The 20,328-nt window shown below is 49.4% G+C and overlaps 1 pseudogene across 2 annotated transcripts; it reads right to left on the reverse strand.

The window, feature by feature from the left end:
* Positions 1–932: 932 nt before the first annotated feature.
* On the reverse strand, positions 933–19,339 carry LOC147123868 (putative N-acetyltransferase camello pseudogene; annotated as a pseudogene). Of its 2 annotated transcripts, none has more exons than XR_015075126.1 (2): positions 19,277–19,339; positions 933–1,926 (listed from the first exon to the last, which is right to left on the reverse strand). The product of XR_015075126.1 is annotated as a putative N-acetyltransferase camello pseudogene, transcript variant X1 (transcript). The 2 variants fall into 2 exon arrangements; XR_015075127.1 differs by having other exon boundaries at positions 19,281–19,312.
* Positions 19,340–20,328: the final 989 nt, after the last annotated feature.

Genomic DNA, 20,328 nt, shown 5'->3' on the forward strand with positions numbered 1-20,328 from the left:
GCAGGCGGTTAAGGCGGCAAATGGTATGTTGGCCTTCATAGCGAGAGAATTTGAGTACAGGAACAAGGATGTCTTGCTGCAGTTGTACAAGGCCTTGGTGAGACCACACCTTGAGTATTGTATGCAGTTTTGGTCTCCTTATCTGAGGAAGGATGTTCTTGCCATGGAGGGAGTGCAGCGAAGATTCACCAGACTGATACCTGGGATGGCAGGAATGACGTATGAGGAGAGATTGGGTCGATTAGGCTTATATTCGCTGGAGTTTAGAAGAATGAGAGGGGATCTCATTGAAACTTATAAAATTCTGACAGGACTGGACAGACTAGATGCAGGAAGGATGTTCCCGATGGCGGGGGTGTCCAGAACCAGGGGTCACAATCTAAGGATAAGGGGTAAGCCATTTAGGACAGAGATGAGGAGGAATTTCTTCACCCAGAGAGTGGTGAACCTGTGGAATTCTGTACCACAGAAGACAGTTGAGGCCAATTCATTAAATATATTGAAGAAGGAGTTAGATATATTTCTTAAGGCTAAAGGGATCAAGGGATATGGGGAGAAGGCAGGGACAGGGTACTGAATTTGGATATCAGCGATGATCTCATTGAATGGCGGAGCAGGCTCGAGGGGCCGAATGGCCTACTCCTGCTCCTATCTTCTATATTTCTCTTAACAAATCCATGCTGACTGTCCTTGATTAATCTGTGTCTTTCTAAATGACGATTAATTTTTTCTAATAATTTGGCCACCACCAAGCTTAGGCTGATTGGCCTGTAATTACTCGGTCTATCCCTTTCTCCCTTGTTACACAATGGAACAGTCCCATTCTCTGTCACACTTTATATTGCACTCTGTGTGCCCTCCGTCCAACCCTGCTCCCGACATTGACTCTCCCAGAGTTTCCATTCCCGCTGAATGAACCGGCTCGTCAGCTCTCTGTTGTAGCAACTGTTTATTGAGATTTCACTACAAAATTATAGCAAAACAAACAGCTTGTAGTTCGGGACCGACACAAGGGGTAGGGCGGGGAGGGGGAGAGGGACAAGGATTGAGTGACACTTTCTCCCCCGAGCTCTCACATTCAGTGAATCGCCACAGGCACGGGGTCAGACAGATTGTCCAGTCTGGGAATCCGCCTCTCCTGTGTAATATGGAATGGGATTGTTCAGGACTGGTTAAAACCAGAGAGAAATTGCCGACTGCAACAGGACCAAAAGTTGATGAAGTAAAGGCCCAGAGAACGGCCTCACTTACACCTCGCGATCCCGTAGCGGTACATGCGGATCTTGAAGTTGGTGAGTTTACCCAGCAGGTTGGGGACCACGAACTCACTCTGTAACTGAAAGCCCATGTTCTCGTACAGTCTCTGGGCCTCAAACTGCAACATCGAGGTGCCCAGCACAACCGCCTCCAAACCACTGTCTCGAGCAAAGCTGATGACGGTGTGGCACAGGGCCTTGGCAATGCCACGATGGCGATAGTCCTTCCTCACGGAAAGCCGCTTCAGCTCCAGGTGGTCATGGGTCAGCGCAGAGGGTCTGGCACTCACAGTTCCCACCACAAACCCCTGGCACTCGGCCACCCAGAAACAGCTGTCCACTTTCATCATGTAGCTCTCCTCGATGTCCCGCAGGTCAGAGTTGAAGGTCTCCTCAATGTAGCGGGACCAGAAGAAGGTGACCAGCTGCTGACCCACGGCCAGGAGCAGAGCCAGGGCCAGGAGAGGGAGGAGGAGGGACTGCGCGCTCACCAGCAGCAGCACGAACACACTGAGGAGGAGGAGGCGAGTCCAGGCCTGGCTCAGCAGGTGCAGGCAGGCCGATGGAACATGCTCGCCCATCCCTGCCGCAAAGATCTCGCGCACAGGCCCATGATCCTTGGTCTCATATCGTCTGATGGTGAAGTCAGCCATCTCCATTCAACGAGAACCTGGGGACCCACAGCACAGAGTTAGAGAGTAATGGCCCCGCCACACAGAGCGACGGCCCCGCCACACACAGCGACGGCCCCGCCACACAGTAACAGCCCAGGCACACAGTTACACGCAGCCTAGACCAACCGTGCTGCAGCCCAGACACACAGCTACAGACTAGGCAGACAGTGCTACAGCCACGGCAGATAGTGGTACAGCCCAGACACATGGCTACAGCCCACACAGGGCAGGAGCCCAGGCACACGGTTACAGCCCATACAGACACTGCTACGGCCAGACACACGGCTACAGTCCAGACAGGCAGTGCTACAGTCCAGACAGACCATGCTGCAGCCCAACACATGGCCACAGCCCAGACAGACCGAGCCACAGCCCAGACAGACCGAGCCACAGCCCAGACAGACTGAGCCACAGCCCAGACAGACCGAGCTACAGCCCAGACACACAGCTACAGTCCAGACAGACCATGCTGCAGCCCAACACATGGCCACAGCCCAGACAGACCGAGCCACAGCCCAGGCAGACCGAGCCACAGCCCAGACACACAGCAGCAGCGGCAGAGCGGACCTGGGAGGAGCAGCGAGGCGGTGGCGGCGGCAGAGCGGACCTGGGAGGAGCGGCGAGGCGGTGGCGGCGGCAGAGCGGACCTGGGAGGAGCGGCGAGGTGGTGGCGGCGGCAGAGCGGACCTGGGAGGAGCGGCGAGGCGGTGGCAGAGCGGACCTGGGAGGAGCGGCGGCGGCGGCAGAGCGGACCTGGGAGGAGCAGTGAGGCGGTGGCGGTACCAACTCAGCACTGGCAGAATTTTCAAAGAGTGACGTCAGAAGTCAAAAGTGACGTCGGCACACGGGGAGGGAGCTGATTGGTGAGTATCTGGTAAGTGTTTACACTTGGCTTTCTTAAAGTTTTTAAGTTTATTCCAGCTAGGTTAGTAAATAGTCTGTTAATTCGAGGTATGGCAGGGCAGCTCACACCCGTGGAGTGCACATCCTGTGCCATGTGGGAAGTCCTGGACACCTCCCGTGGTCTGGACGACCACATGTGCAGGAAGGGTCTCCAGCTACAGCAGCTCGAGCACCGGGTTACGGAGCTTGAGCGGCGGCTGCAGTCACTGCGGTGCATCCGCGAGGCTGAGAGCTACGTGTAAGCACGTTTTGGGAGGTGGTCACCCCGCAGCTTAATAGTGTGCAGGCAGAGAGGGAATGGGTGACCTTCAGACAGAAGAGGAGGACCAGGCAGGTACTGCAGGAGTCCCCTGAGCCCATCTTGCTCACCAACCAGTATTCGGTGCTGAGTACTGGTGAGGGAAATGGTTCCTCTGGGGAGTGCAGCCAGAGCCAAATCCACAGCGCCATGGAAGGCTCAGCTGCACAGGTGGGGGGAGAGGAGAGGGAGAGCAATAGTGACAGGGGATTCAATAGTTAGGGGAGCAGACAGGCGTTTCTGCGGCCACAGATGTGACTCCAGGTTGGTATGTTGCCTCCCTGGTTCCAGGGTTAAGGATGTCACTGAACGGCTGCAGGGCATTCTGAGGGCGGAGGGTGAACAGCCAGAGGTTGTGGTCCATATCAGTACCAACGACATAGGTAGGAAGAGGGAGGAGGTCCTGCAGGCAGATTTTAGGGAGCTAGGAAAGAGGTTAAAAAGCAAGACCGCAAGGGTAGTAATTACTACCAGTGCCACGTGCTAGTGAGTACAGAAATAGGAAGATAGAGCAGATGAACGCGTGGCTAGAGGGATGGTGTCGGAGGGAGGGCTTTAGATTCCTATATAATTGGAACCGTTTCTGGGGGAGGTGGGACCTCTGCAAGCCAGGCGGGTTGCACCTCAACGGGAACGGGACCAATATCCTCGCGGGAGGGTTTGCGAGCGCTGTTGGGGAGGGTTTAAACTAGCTTGGCAGGGGGGTGGGAACCTAAGTATAGAGTCAATAGGGAGGGAAGAAAAACTGGAATTGGAAAACAAAAACGTAGAAAGTAAATTGGAAGGACAGAGGAATCAAGGGTTAGACAGAAGTCAACAAGGAGGTTTGCCTGTACTAAATGGTCTATACTTCAATGCAAGGAGTATAGCGAACAAGGCAGATGAGCTGAGGGCACAGGTAGATACTTGGGACTATGATATTATAGCTATTACAGAGACGTGGCTGAAAGAGGGGCAGGTATGGCAGCTCAACATTCCTGGTCACAGGACTTTCAGACGGGATAGAGAGGGAGGTAAAAAGGGAGGGGGGGTCACGACATTGATTAAAGAAACTATTACAGCTGTGAGGAGGGATGATATGTTGGAGGGATCATCAAACGAGGCCATATGGGTCGAATTGAAAAACAAAAAAGGGGCGATCCCACTGCTGGGAGTGTACTACAGACCCCCAAACAGTGAGAGGGAGATAGAAGAACAAATATATAGACAAATAGTGCAAAAACTATAGGACAGCAATAGTAGGGGATTTCAACTACCCCAATATTATTAACTGGGATAAAATTAGTGTGAAGGGTATAGAAGGTGCAGAATTCCTAAAATGCATCCCGGAGAACTTTTTTAGCCAGAATGTAGCAAGCCCAACAAGGGAGGGGGCGGTTCTGGACTTAGTTTTAGGGAATGAAGCTGGGCAGGTAGAAGGTGTATCAGTGGGGGAGCATTTGGTGCTAGTGACCATAATTCAGTTAGATTTAAGGTAGCTATGGAAAAGGACAAGGATAGACCAGGAATAAAAATTCTAAATTGGGGAAAAGCAAATTTTGCTAAGCTCAGAGGGGATTTAGCCTTAGTGAACTGGAGCAGCTACTTGAAGGTAAATCAGTGTCAGAGCAGTGGGAGGCATAGAAACATAGAAGATAGGAGCAGGAGTAGGCCATTCGGCCCCTCGAGCCTGCTCCGCCATTCAATGAGATCATGGCTGATCATCCAAACGCAGTACCCTGTCCCTGCCTTCTCCCCATATCCCTTGATCCCTTTAGCCTTAAGAAATATATCCAACTCTTTCTTGAATATATTTAAAGACTTGGCCTCAACCGCCTTCTGTGGTAGAGAATTCCACAGGTTCACCACTCTGGGTGAAGAAATTCCTCCTCATCTGTCCTAAATGGCTTACCCCTTATCCTTAGACTATGACCCCTGGTTCTGGACTCTCCGACCATCGGGAATATTCTACCTGCATCTAGTTTGTCCAGACGTGTCAGAATTTTATAGGTTTCGATGAGATCCCCTCTCATTCTTCTAAACTCCAGCGAGTACAAGGCCAATCGACCCAATCTCTCCTCGTACGTCATTCCTGCCATCCCAGGGATCAGTCTTGTGAATCTTCGCTGAACTCCTTCCATGGCAAGAACATCCTTCCTCAGATAAGGCGACCAAAACTGCACACAGTACTCAAGGTGTGGTCTCACCAAGGCCCTGTACAACTGCAGCAAGATATCCTTGTTCCTGTACTCAAACCCTTTTGCTATGAAGGCCAACATACCATTTGCCTTCTTCACCGCCTGCTGTACCTGCATGCTTACCTTCAGCGACTGGTGCACAAGGACACCCAGGTCTCGTTGCACTTCCCCTTCTCCCAATCTAATGCCATTCAGATAATAGTCTGCCTTTCTGTTTTTGACACCAAAGTGGATAACCTCGCATTTATCCACATTATAGTGCATCTGACACGCTTCTGCCCAATCACCCAACCTGTCCAAATCATCCTGGAGTTTCTCGGTATCCTCCTCGCAGCACACACGCCCACCCAGCTTTGTGTCGTCTGCAAACTTGGAGATATTACATCTAGTTCCCTTATCTAGATCATTAATGTATATTGTGAATAGCTGGGGTCCAAGGACCGATCCCTGCGGTAACCCACTAGTCACTGCCTGCCACTCGGAAAAAGACCCATTAATTCCTACTCTCTGCTTTCTGTCCGCCAACCAGTTCTCTATCCAAGTCAATACCTTGCCCCCAATCCCATGTGCCTTAACTTTACACGCTAATCTCTTATGCGGGACCTTATCGAAAGCCTTTTGAAAGTCCAAATACACCACATCTACTGGTTCTCCCTTATCTATTCTACCAGTTACATCCTCAAAAAATTCCAGTAGATTAGTCAAGCACGATTTACCTTTTGTAAATCCATGTTGACTTTGTCCGATCCTGTCACTGTTTTCCAAATGCTCAGCTATTACATCCTTTATAATGGACTCTAGCATTTTCCCCACTACCGATGTCAGGCTTACCGGTCTGTAATTCCCCGCTTTCTCTCTACCACCCTTTTTGAATAGTGGGGTAACATTAGCTACCCTCCAATCCATGGGTACAGTTCCAGATTCCAGCGAATTTTGGAAGATGATCAGCAATGCATCTACTATTTCTAGGGCCACTTCCTTAAGTACCCTAGGATGTAGATTATCAGGCCTGGGGATTTATCGGCCTTCAATCCCATCAATTTCCCTAACGCCATTTCCCTACAAATACTGATTTCTTTCAGTTCCTCCCTCTCATCAGACCCTATGTTCTCCAACATCTCTAGGAGGTTATTTGTGTCCGCCTTTGTGAAGACAGAACCAAAATATGCATTTAATTGGTCTGCCATTTCTTTGTTCCCCATTATAACTTCCCCTGCTTCTGACTGCAAGGGACCTACACTTGATTTCACTAATCTTTTTCTCTTCACATATCTATAAAAGCTCTTAGTCAGTTTTTATGTTCCCTGCAAGCTTACTTTCATATTCTATTTTCCCCTTCTTAATTAATCCCTTTGTCCTCTTTTGTTGAATCCTAAACTGCTCCCAATCCTCAGGGTTACCGCTTTTTCTGGCCAATTTATATTCCTCTCCTTGGATCTTATGCTGTCCCTAATTTCCCTTGTTAGCCACGGTTGAGTCACCCTTTTTGTTTTATTCTTATCCCAAACTGGGATGAACAACTTCTGTAGTTCATCCATGCGGTCTTTGAATGTTTGCCATTGCCTATCCACCGTCAACCCTTTGAGTGACATTCCCCAATCAATCCTACCCAATTCGCGCCTCATACCATCGTAGTTTCCTTTATTTAAATTCAGGACCCTAGTCTCCGAGTCAACTACTTCACTCTCCATCCTAATGAAGAATTCTATCATATTATGATCGCTCTGACCCAAGGGGCCTCGTACAACAAGATTGCTAATTAATCCTCTCTCATTACATAATACCCAGTCTAAGATGGCCTGATCTCTGGTTGGTTCCTCGACATATTGTTCCAGAAAACCATCCCGTAAACATTCTAGGAATTCCTCCTCCACAGTATTTTTACTAATTTGGTTAGCCCAATCTATATGTAAATTAAAGTCACCCATGATGACTGCTGTGCCCTTATTGCACGCGTCTCTAATTTCCCGTTTAATGCCATCCCCAACCTCCGTATTACTGTTTGGAGGTCTATATACCACTCCCACTAATGTTTTCTGCCCCTTGGTATTTCTCAGTTCTACCCATACAGATTCCACATCATCAGAGTTAATATCCTTCCTTTCAATTGTGTTAATCCCCTCTTTAACCAGCAATGCTACCCCACCTCCCTTTCTTTTTTGCCTATCCTTCCTAAATATTGAATACCCTTGGATGTTGAGTTCCCAGCCTTGTACACCCTGGAGCCATGTTTCTGTAATCCCAATCAAATCATTCGTTTACCTCTATTTGCGCAGCTAATTCATCCACCTTGTTCCGAATGCTCCTTGCATTAAGACACAAAGCCTTCAGGCTTGTTTTTTTAATGCTCTCAGACCTATATGAATTATTATTTACTGTGACCATGTTTGATTTAAACCGTTGAGTTCTTTGCTTTCTAATTTTGTTTTTCTCCTTCCTGTCTTTTGCTTTTTTCCTTGTTTCCCTTTCCTGTGTCTCCCTGCTCAGGTTCCCAACCCCCTGCCACTTTAGTTTAAACCCTCCCGAACAGCACTAGCAAACACTCCCCCTAGGACATCGGTCCCGGCCCTGCCCAGGTGCAAACCGTCCAGTTTGTACTGGTCCCACCTCCCCCAGAACCGGTTCCAATGTCCAAGGAATTTGAATCCCTCCTCCTTGCACCATTCCTCTAGCCACGTATTCATTTGAAATATCCTCCTACTTCTACTCTGACTAGCACGTGGCACTGGTAGCAATCCTGAGATTACTACCTTTGAGGTCCTATTTTTTAATTTACCTCCTATCTCCCTATATTCTGCTTTTAGGACCTCATCCCGTTTTTTACCAATATCGTTGGTGCCTATGTGCACCACGACAACTGGCTGTTCGCCCTCCCACTCCAAAATGTTCTGCAGCCGCTCTGAGACGTCCTTGACCCTTGCACCAGGGAGGCAACATACCATCCTGGAGTCTCGATTGCGGCCGCAAAAACGCCTATCTATTCCCCTTACAATTGAGTCCCCTATCACTATAGCTCTTCCACTCTTTTTCCTCCCAGCCTGTGCAGCAGAGCCACCCATGGTGCCAGGAAGTTGGCTGCTGCTGCCTTCCCCTGATGAGTCATCCCCCCAACAGTATTCAAAATGGTATATCTGTTGGAGAGGGGGATGGCCGCAGGGGATTCCTGCACTACCTGCCTGCGCCTCTTACTCTGCCTGCTGGTCACCCATTCCCTTCCTGCCTGTACACCCTTTACCTGCGGTGTGACCAACTCGCTAAATGTGATATTCACGAATGCTCCAAAATGAATCCATCCACAGCTCCAGTGCTGCAATGCGGTCTGTCAGTAGCTGCAGCTGGACACACTTCCCGCACACATGGTCGTCAGGGACGCAGGAAGCGTCCCTGATTTCCCACATAGAGCAGGAGGAGCACACTACGGGGCTGGGCTGTCCTGCCATGACTTACCCTTTAACTAATTAATTAAAATTAAATGAATCCCACCAATTTCACCACAGTTAAATGATATATTTAAGGGCCCTGGTTTACAAACTGTCCCCGCTACACCACAGAGAGCTTAAAAACTATAAACCACAGACATAGGGGCAGAAATTTGGGTCAGGGGCTTGCCGCGCGTGCAAGCCCCCAATCTGCACTTACCCGACGCACCTGCCATTCACCTCCAGGGACGCCTGGAATTCCTTTTTGAAACAGAAGAATCCCGGGCAGCGTCTGACGTCACGCCGCCCAGGAGTGCAGCCAGCGCGAAGCCTGGAGCGCGCAGTGCAACTGAGACACGCCCCTTGAGGTCTCAGTTTAATAGGACACGCCCCCAATGTTTCTCACAAGCTGAAAAGCATTTTTACACGCAGAGCAGCATTTCAAATAGGTTTTTGGTATTTTTATGAAGCTTTTGGTAACTTTTATAAACTTTTAAAAACGTTTACATTATTTTGAAGAATCTGAAGTAGTTTTAAACAGAATTAAAGCAATTTAAAGACTTTTAAAAGCCCTGAAATAATTTTTTTCATTCCATTTATTTATTTAGCAACGTCGTCATCATACGTGTCTTCACACTGTTCCCTTTGGGGAACTGTATGAAGTGGTGGAAGGATTTATGGCCGTGATTAACGCTCATTCCGTGACCGTAACCATCTTTGTACCAGCCATTAGGGCGGTTAGTCCTATGGCGGGAGGGTTTTACGGGCTCCCACAAGCTATACAAGGAGGGGGGGGCCACCCACACCCACGGACGCAAATATCCCACTGGATGTCAACCCAGAATTTAGAGCCGGAGCTCCGACTCCACTTGCCGGGACTGTCTGGAGCGGGGTTCGAAACCCTACCCCATCTGGCCCAGCGGCGGGGATCCTACCGCTACGCCAAAGGCCCACTCCGATTAGCAACATGAAATGGCTGGAATGAGCACAATTCACGGCATTAAAAGAACTCACAATTGAACTGATGATGACCTCTGCAATCTCCTCAACGAGGTGGAGGCGCAGCGCCTGCTCATCATTGGTAATGAGAAGTCCAAGGCGCCGCAAAAAGGACAGATGATAGCTTGGTCTTTCAAGTGGCAGCATAGGGCTCCAGTCACGGGGAGGGAAAAGGCACAGGAAACGTATGGGTGTCACCTTTTGCGCGGAGTGGGCTTTTTGCGTAGCGGTAAGCATCACCGCCGCTGGGCCAGAAGGAGTAGGGTTTCGAACCCTGCTCCAGACAGTCCCGGCAAGTGGAGTCGGAGCTCCAACTATAAATTCTGGGTGGACATCCAGCGGGGTACTTGCGTCCGCGGGTGTGGGTGGCCCCCCCCCCCCTCAGATGGGTTGTGGGAGCCCATAAAACCCTCACGCCATAGGACTAACCACCCTAATGGCTGGTATGAAGATGGTTATGGTCACAGAAGGAGCATTAACGTGGCCAGAAATCCTTCCACCACTTCATACAGTTCCTGAAAGGGAACAGTGTGAGGATACGTACGACGATGATCTCTTGCGCAATGCACCTCCTTGGACCCTCAGTCGCAGATGCGAGGGGGCAAATCGTGCAATTGTTAAATTTTTCATTTTATTGACATGTAAAATGTTGGCCCAGTAATTCCGCTCCAAACGCGTGAGTACGGTCGGGGTACTCATGCGTCTGGCCGGAGGAAATGCCGGTTTTCAGCATGCACAGCGCATGCGGGGAAAACCGGCATTTCCTGTCCTCTGAACGAAGGGGTTCAGAGGCAGAAGGCGTGCGACTGCACAGGCAGCGCGTGCGCAGTAAAATTCGCCGGTTTCATTCATGCTTTCAGTGAGGTTAAGTCCTTACAACTTACACATGAAAAAAGCATGAGTACAGTTGCTGCAGAGGCTGCGGAGGAAGATATATTTTATCATGGAGCTTCTGAAAGGCAATATTTTTGTTTGGGAAAGGGAGGAAAGTTATTTTAAGAAATGCTGAGGTAAGTTTTAAAGTTTATTTTTGTTTTTTAAAACGGGTTTTCAGTACTGTAGGTAGAAGGAGCAATTGTAGCTATGTGAATTGAATTTGCTGTGTTTATTAAATGTGAAAATGACTCCAACATTTTTAAGAAAGAAACTTTTCATCAGTAATATATTCTTTTAAGTAATTATGTATGTATGTCTGTATATATTCCTTTGCGTATATGTATGTATATATTCCTTTACTTATGTGTATGAATGTATGTATTTAATTATGACTTTCAGAGAAAGTAACTTATTGGAAAATCATAATTAAATACATACATTCATACACATAAGTAAAGGAATATATACATATACGTAAAGGAATATATACGGACATACATACATAATTATATATTACTGATGAAGTTTCTTTCTTTAAAATGTTGGAAATGTTACATTACTCATTTTAGAAGAGTCATTTTCACATTTAATAAACACAGCAAATTCAATTCACACAGCCACAATTGCTCCTTCTACCTACAGTACTGAAAACACGTTTAAAAAAAAAAAAAAAATTAAACTTTAAAACTTACCTCATCATTTCTTAAAATAACTTTCCTCCCTTTCCCAAACAAAAATATTGCCTTTCAGAAGCTCCACGATAAAATATATCTTCCTCCGCAGCCTCTGGAGCAACTTTACACATGCTTTTTTCATGTGTAAGTTGTAAGGACTTAACCTCACTGAATCCATGAATGAAATCGACGAAGTTCACTGCGCACGCGCTGCCTGTGCAGTCGCACGCGCTGTGCCTCTGAACCCCTTCGTTCAGAGGACAGGAAATGCCGGTTTCCCCCGCATGCGCTGTGCATGCTGAAAACCGGCATTTCCTCCAGCCAGACGCGTGAGTACCCCGACCGTACTCACACGTTTGGGGAGGAATTACTGGGCCATAAAGTTTTAAAACGAGAGAAATACTCCAACCAATCACCTACCTGTTTTGTGGTGACGTCACACCTCGAATACTTTTTACCTCTCTCCTTCCCTGAGATTGGAGATTGGTGAGGCCTACCTGAGCCTCTGGGGCCTTTTGTAGTCGCTCTGCCGCTCCGAGATTCCTCCCGCCGCTGTCAATGCCGCACTGAGGCCTACCTGAGCCTCTGGGGCCTTTTGTAGTCGCTCTGCCGCTCCGAGATTCCTCCTGCCGCTGCCGACGCCGCACCGAGGCCTACCTGAGCCTCTGGGGCCTTTTGTAGTCGCTCTGCCGCTCCGAGATTCCGCCCGCCGCTGTCAATGCCGCACTGAGGCCTACCTGAGCCTCTGGGGCCTTTTGTAGTCGCTCTGCCGCTCCGAGATTCCGCCCGCTGCTGTCAATGCTGCACTGAGGCCTACCTGAGCCTCTGGGGCCTTTTGTAGTCGCTCTGCCGCTCCGAGATTCCTCCCGCCACTGCCGATGCTGCACTGAGGCCTGACTAACAAATCTAGAGTCCCCTGGATGTCTAGGGACATACAGGGTAGGATAAAGAAAAAACAGGAGGCGTATGACAGATACTGAGGGCTAACTACTCCAGAATCTTTAGAGGAGTACAGAAAGTGCAGGGGTGCAATTAAAATATTAGGAAAGCAAAGAGAGAGCATGAAAAATTCTTGGCAAGTAAAATCAAGGAAAACCCAAAGATGTTTTATAAATAAATTAAGAGTAAAAGGATAACTAAAGAAAGGGTAGGGCCTATTAGAGATCATGAGGGTAATGTGTGTGTGGAGGCGGGAGACGTTGGTAGGGTTCTTAATGAATACTTTGCGTCTGTTTTCGCAAAGGAGAGGGGCGAAGCAGACATTGCTATCGGGGGAGGAGTGTGAAATATTAGATGAAATAAACATAGTGAGAGAGGAAGTATTAACTTTAAAAGTGGTTTTTGTGATATATATCAATGATCTAGACTTGAATATAGGGGGTATGATTAAGAAGTTTGCAGATGATACTAAAATCGGCTGTGTGGTTGATACTGAAGAAGAAAGCTGTAGACTGCAGGAAGATATCAATAAATTGGTCATGTGGAAAATGGATTTCAGAGAGTCAGAGTTATACAGCACAGAAAGAGGCCCTTCGGCCCATCGTGTCCACGCCAGCCATCAAGCCCTGTCTAATCTAATCCCATTTTCCAGCACTTGGTCCATAGCCTTGTATGCTGTGGCATTTCAACTGCTCATCCAAATGCTTCTTGAATGTTGTGAGGGTTCCTGCCTCTACCACCCTTTCAGGCAGTGAGTTCCAGATTCCAGCCACCCTCTGGGTGAAAAAGTTTTTCCTCAAATCCCCTCTAAACCTCCTGCCCCTTACCTTGAAACTATACCCCCTGGTTATTGACCCCTCTACAAAGGGGAAAAGTTCCTTTCTATCTACCCTATCTATGCCCCTCATAATTTTGTACACCTCAATCAGGTCCCCCCTCAGCCTTCTCTGCTCCAAGGAAAACAACCCCAGCCTGTCCAGTCTCTCTTCATAGCTGAAGCGCTCCAGCCCAGGTAACATCCTGGTGAATCTCCTCTGCACCCTCTCCAATGCAATCACATCCTTCCTATAATGTGGCGACCAGAACTGCACACAGTATTCCAGCTGTGGCCTAACTAGCGTTTTGTACAGCTCCATCATAACCTCCCTGCTCTTATATTCTATGCCTCGGCTAATGAAGGGAAGTATCCCATATGCCTTTTTAACCACCTTATCTACCTGTCCTGCTGCCTTCAGGGATCTATGTACATGCACACCAAGGTCCCTCTGATCCTCGGTCCTTCCTAGGGTCTTACCATTCATTGTGTATTCCCTTGCCTTGTTAGTTCTCCCAAAATGCATCACCTCACACTTTTCAGGGTTAAATTCCATTTGCCACTGTTCTGCCCATCTGACCAACCCATCTATATCGTCCTGTAGCCTGAGGCTTCCCTCCTCGCTATTTACCACTCCACCAATTTCCGTGTCACCTGCGAACTTACTGATCATACCTCCTACATTCATATCTAAATCATTAATGTACACTACAAACAGCAAAGGACCCAGCACCGATCCCTGTGGTACACCACTGGACACAGGCTTCCAGTCACAAAAACAACCTTCGAACATCACCCTCTGCCTCCTGCCACTAAGTCAATTTTGGATCCAATGTGCCAAGTTGCCCTGGATCCCATGGGCTCTTACCTTTTTGACCAGTCTCCCATGTGGGACTTTGTCAAAAGCCTTACTGAAGTCCATGTAGACTACATCAACTGCACTACCCTCGACGACACACCTAGTCACCCCCTCGAAAAATTCAATCCAATTTGTTAGACATGATCTCCCCGACAAAGCCATGCTGACTATCCTTGATTAATCCTTGCCTCTCCAAGGAGACACTATTTCTGTCCCTCAGAATTTTTTCCAATATTTTCCCTACCACTGATGTAGAAACATAGAAACATAGAGGATAGGAGCAGGAGTAGGCCATTTGGCCCCTCGAGCCTGCTCCGCCATTCAATGAGATCATGGCTGATCATCCAAGCTCAGTACCCTGTCCCTGCCTTCTCCCCATATCCCTTGATCCCTTTAGCCTTAAGAAATATATCCAACTCCTTCTTGAATATATTTAATGAATTGGCCTCTACTGCCTTTTGTGGTAGAGAATTCCACAGGTTCACCACTCTCTGGGTGAAGAAATTCCTCCTAATTTCTGTCCTAAATGGCTTACCCCTTATCCTTAGACTGTGACCCCTGGTTCTGGACTCCCCGACCATCGGGAACATCCTTCCTGCATCTAGTCTGTCCAGTCCTGTCAGAATTTTAAAAGTTTCAATGAGCTCCCCTCTCATTCTTCTAAACTCCAGCGAGTATAAGCCCAATTGACCCAATCTCTCCTCATACGTCATTCCTGCCATCCCAGGTAACAGCCTGGTGAATCTTCGCTGCACTCCCTCCATGGCAAGAACATCCTTCCTCAGATAAGGCGACCAAAACTGCACACAATACTCAAGGTGTGGTCTCACCAAGGCCCTGTACAACTGCAGCAAGACATCCTTGTTCCTGTACTCAAACCCTCTCGCTATGAACGCCAACATACCATTTGCCTTCTTAACCGCCTGCTGCACCTGCATGCTTAGCTTCAGTGACTGGTGCACAAGGACACCTAGGTCTCGTTGCACGTCTCCTTCTCCCAATTTATTGCCATTCAGGTAATAATCTGCCTTCCTGTTTTTGCCACCAAAGTGGATAACCTCGCATTTATCCACGTTATATTGCATCTGCCATATCACCCAACCTGTCCAAATCATCCTGGAGTTTCTCGACATCCTCCTCCCAGGACACACGCCCACCCAGCTTTGTGTCGTCTGCAAACTTGGAGATATTACATCTAGTTCCCTCGTCTAGATCATTAATATATATTGAGAATAGCCGGGGTCCAAGGACCGATCCCTGCGGTACCCCACTTGTCACTGCCTGCCACTTGGAAAAAGACCCGTTTATTCCAACTCTTTGCTTTTTGTCTGCCAATCAGTTCTCTATCCAAGTCAATACCTTGCCCCCAATCCCATGTGCCTTAACTTTACACGCTAATCTCTTATGTGGGACCTTATCGAAAGCCTTTTGAAAGTCCAGATACACCACGTCCACTGGTTCTCCTTTATCTATTCTACCAGTTACATCCTCAAAAAATTCCAGTAGATTAGTCAAGCACGATTTACCTTTTGTAAATCCATGTTGACTTTGTCCAATCCTGTCACTATTTTCCAAGTGCTCTGCTATTACATCTTTTATGTTAGGCTCACTGGCCTGTAATTCCCTGGTTTATCCCTATTACCCTTGTTGAATAATGGTACTACATTGGCTGTCCTCCAGTCCTCTGGCACCTCCCCCGTGGCCAGAGAGGATCTGAAAATTTGTGTCAGAGCCCCTGCAATCTCCTCCCTTGCTTCACACAGCAGCCTGGGATACATCCCGTCTGGGCCTGGGGATTTATCCAGTTTTAAGCCTGCTAAAACCGCTAGTACCACCTCCTTTGTATCTGCCAAAAGCCTCCCTTTTTTTCCTAATCCATTCTTGTATATCCCATGACATCCAGGGTTTCCTGGGCTTGTTGGTCCCAACCTTGACCTTTACGGGATCATGTTGGCATTGTACTCTCTTTATTTCCTTTCGGAAAGACTCCCACTGCTCTGATGTGGATTTTCCTACAAATAGCTGATCCCAGTCCACTTTCACACAGAAACAGAATCACAGAAACCCCACAGTGCAGATAGAGGCCATTTCGGCCCATCGAGCCTGCACCAACACATATCCCACCCGATCCCCGTAACCCCTACACCAACACATATCCCACCCTATCCCTGTAACCCCATGTATTTAATCCCCCTAACACTAAGGGTCAATTTATCATAGCCAATCAACCTAACTTTGGCCAGATCCTGCCTTATCCCCCAATTTAGAACCTTTATTTCCAGTCCATCTTTGTCCTTTTCCATAACTACCTTAAATCTCACCGAATTATGGTCACTGTCACCAAAATGCTCTCCTACTGACACATCTATCACTTGCCTGGCTACATTCCTTAGAATTAGGTCCAGTACCGCCCCCTATCTTGTAGGACTTTCTACATGCTGGCTCAAAAAGCCCTCCTGGATGCACTTGAAGAATTCCGCACCCTCTAAGCCTTTCACACTCTGACTATCCCAGTTAATATTGGGGAATTTGAAATCCTCTATTATTACCCTATTATTTCAACAATTCTCTGAGATTTGCCTACATATCTGTTCCTCCATCTCCCTGACTGTTTGGGGGCCGATAGTACACTCCCAGCAAAGTGCTTGCCCCCTTTTTGTTTTTAAGTTCTACCCATATGGCCTCATTAGAGGAACCTGCTAAGATATCATCCCTCCTTACAGCAGTAATTGACTCCTTGTTTAATATTGTGACACCTCCTCCTCTTTCACACCCCCTCTGTCTCGCCTGAAGATTCTATACCCCGGAATATTGAGCTGCCAGTCCTGCCCCTCCCTCAACCATGTCTCTGTGATAGCAACAATGTCATACTCCCATGTGTTCATCAACACCTTCAATTCATCTGCCTTACTCGCAATCTGGAGAAGTGTGAGGTAATGCATTTGGGGAGGGCTAACAAGGAAAGGGAATACACATTAAATGGTAGGACACTGAGAAGTGTAGAGGAACAAAGGGACCTTGGAGTGCATGTCCACAGATCCCTGAAGGTAGCAGGCCAGGTAGATAAGGTGGTTAAAAAGGCATACGGAATGCTTGCCTTTATTAGCCGTGGCATAGAATACAAGAGCAGGGGGGTTATGCTTCACCTGTATAAAACACTAGTTAGGCCTCAGCTAGAGTACTGCGTGCAGTTCTGGTCACCACATTACAGGAAAGATGTGATTGCACTGGAGAGGGTGCAGAGGAGATTTACATGGATGTTGCTGGGAGTCGGGAATCTTTGAGTCATAGAGTTATACAGCACAGAAAGAGGCCCTTCGGCCCAGCGCCAGCCATCAAGCCCTGTCAATTCTAATCCCATTTTCCAGCACTTGGTCCGTAGCCTTGTATGCTATGGTGTTTCAAGTGCTCATCTAAATGCTTCTTGAATGTTGTGAGGGTTCCTGCCTCTACCACCCTTTCAGGCAGTGAGTTCCAGATTCCAACCACCCGCTGGGTGAAAAAGTTTTTCCTCAAACTTCCTCAGCAGAACCTCATTCCTAGTTCTACCTATGTCGTTGGTTCCTACGTGGACAACAACTGGATCTTCCCCCTCCCACTCCAAGTTCTTCTCCAGCCACGAGGAGATGTCTTTAACCCTGGCACCGGGCAGGTAACACAACCGTCGGAACTCTCGGTCGCGGCTGCAGAGAACAGTATCTATCCCCCTGACTATACTGTCCCCTACCACAACTACAGTCCCTTTCACTCCCCCCACTCGAATGGCCTCCTGCACCATGGTCAGCTTGTTCATCCATCCTGCAGGCTTTTCCCTCATCCACACATACCTGTTGGACAAGGGCAAAGGCCGAGGCTCCTCCAGCACTGCACCTGGGGTCCCCTTGCCTGCCTGAGTTGCAGTCACACCCTCCTGTCCCTGACCACTAACCAGACCTGTACCACTACCTAACCCAAGGGGTGTGACTGCCTCCTGGGTCAAGGGCTGGATTTTCTCAATGGAGACGTGCTGGAGGCGGGATACTGGTTCCGGGTTTCAGTCCCGCCCCCAGCCACGTCTGACCAACCTATGCTATTTTCCCTTGATTGGCCTTGTTAAACCCGCTCTGCGGGCTTGCCGGCCAGTTAAGGGAAAGCTGGTGACAGATGACATCAGTGTATGACACTTCATCTGTCGAAAAATTTTTGACAGCTGAATTGTCAGCATTTGACAGCTTTGAGAAGTTGTTATATAGCGTGTCACAGTGTGTTGTAGGGCGCGTCGCTGGGCGTTGCCGGGCGCGTCACGTTGCGCTGCGGAGCGCGTCACGTTGCGCGTCACAGTGCGTTATGGAGCGCGTCGGTGCGTTATGGAGCGCGTCACAGAGCGCGTCTAATCTATGATTCTATGACACACGGCCACAATCCAGCCAGACCGGGCTGGAGTCCAGACAGACAGGGCTACAGCCCAGACAGACAGGGCTACAGCCCAGACAGAGCTACAGCCCAGACAGACAGTGCTGCAGCCCAGACACACGGCTACAGCCCAGACAGACAGTGCTACAGCCCAGACAGACCTTGCTACAGCCCAGACAGACCGTGCTACAGCCCAGACAGACCGTGCTACAGCCCAGACAGACCGTGCTACAGCCCAGACACACGGCTACAGCCCAGACACACGGCTACAGACAGCCCAGACAGACCGGGCTACAGCCCAGACAGACCGGGCTACAGCCCAGACACACGGCTACAGCCCAGACAGACAGCGCTACAGCCCAGACAGACAGCGCTACAGACAGCCCAGACACACGGCTACAGACAGCCCAGACACACGGCTACAGCCCAGACAGACAGTGCTACAGCCCAGACAGACCGTGCTACAGCCCAGACACACGGCTACAGCCCAGACACACGGCTACAGACAGCCCAGACAGACCGGGCTACAGCCCAGACACACGGCTACAGCCCAGACAGACAGCGCTACAGCCTAGACAGACCGCGCTACAGCCCAGACAGACCGGGCTACAGCCCAGACACACGGCTACAGCCCAGACAGACAGCGCTACAGCCCAGACAGCCCAGGCTACAGCCCAGACACACGGCTACAGCCTAGACAGACAGCGCTACAGCCCAGACAGACCGGGCTACAGCCCAGACACACGGCTACAGACAGCCCAGACACACGGCTACAGCCCAGACAGACAGCGCTACAGGCCAGACGCTGAGTGCCGGTGCGGGGCTCCAGGCTGACTGTCCCCGGGCCTCGGACACCCTGAACCTCAGCTCCGGGAGAGAACTCGGCTCGGCCCGGGGAGCGGCGCTCGTCAACCCGGCACCTCCCCGCTCCCGGCCCGGCACTGACCCCAGACCCGAGCCCGAACACGGCCCGCTCTCTCTCTCTCTCTCTCTCACCCACAGCGGCTCCTCTCGCTCTGTGTCCTTGTCCCAGCCCCGCCCCCTGCTCCCGGCTCCGCCCCCTGCTCCCAGCCCCGCCCCCGGCTCCGCCCACAGCCCGGCCCCGCCCCCGGCCCCGCCCACAGCCCGGCCCCGCCCACTTGCCCTGGAGAAGGTGGTGACTCGCTTGAATCGCTGCAGTCCGTGTGGTGAAGATGCTGTTAGGGAGGAAGTTCCAGGATTTTGACCCAGCGACGATGAAGGAACGTCCGATATATTTGTAAGTCAGGACAGTGCGTGACTCGGAGGGGAACTTGCAGGTGGTGGTGTTCCCATGCGCCTGCTGCCCTTGTCCTTCTAGGTGGAAGAGGTCGCGGGTTTGGGAGGTGCTGCCGAAGAAGCCTTGACGAGTTGCGGCAGTGCATCTTGTAGATGGTACACACTGCAGTCACGGTACATAGAAACATAGAAGATAGGAGCCTGAATTCCTAAAAGCTATAAAAGGCATTGATATAATTGTGTTAACAGAAACATGGTGCCAAAAGGACGTGCCCACCCACTGTCCTCCAATGTACCATGAAATCATTGTGCCCTCAGTAAAGAACACTAAAACACGCAAGGGCAGAACCTCCGGGGGAATATTGGTGTGGTATAAGGGAGAACTGGACAAACACATCTCACCGGTAAAACAGGGAAAATCACACGTATGGCTAAAACTAGATAAAAATATAGGAATAGCAAAAAAAGATGTTTACTTATGTGCGATCTACATACCTCCAATAGAATCGCCATATTTCGAAGAGGAGTTATTTGATACTCTCCACATGGAAATCAGCCATTTCCAGGCCCAAGGAAAGGTGATAATATGTGGGGACCTAAATGCAAGGACCGGTTGTGAACCTGACTTCATAGACCCATGTGTTTGGCCAGACCCCTTTAGATGTCACACCAGCCATCGCAAATCGGAACAACCTTGATCGTGAAATAAATAAAAGCGGTAGGGAGGTAGTACAACTCTGCCGAGCCTTAGGCCTGTACATAGTTAACGGTAGGTTCAGAGGGGACTCCCT

The sequence above is a fragment of the Somniosus microcephalus genome, chromosome 2, assembly GCF_052327205.1.
Source record: "Somniosus microcephalus isolate GS21.2 chromosome 2, FLI_Smic_1.0, whole genome shotgun sequence".
NCBI lineage: Eukaryota > Metazoa > Chordata > Chondrichthyes > Squaliformes > Somniosidae > Somniosus > Somniosus microcephalus.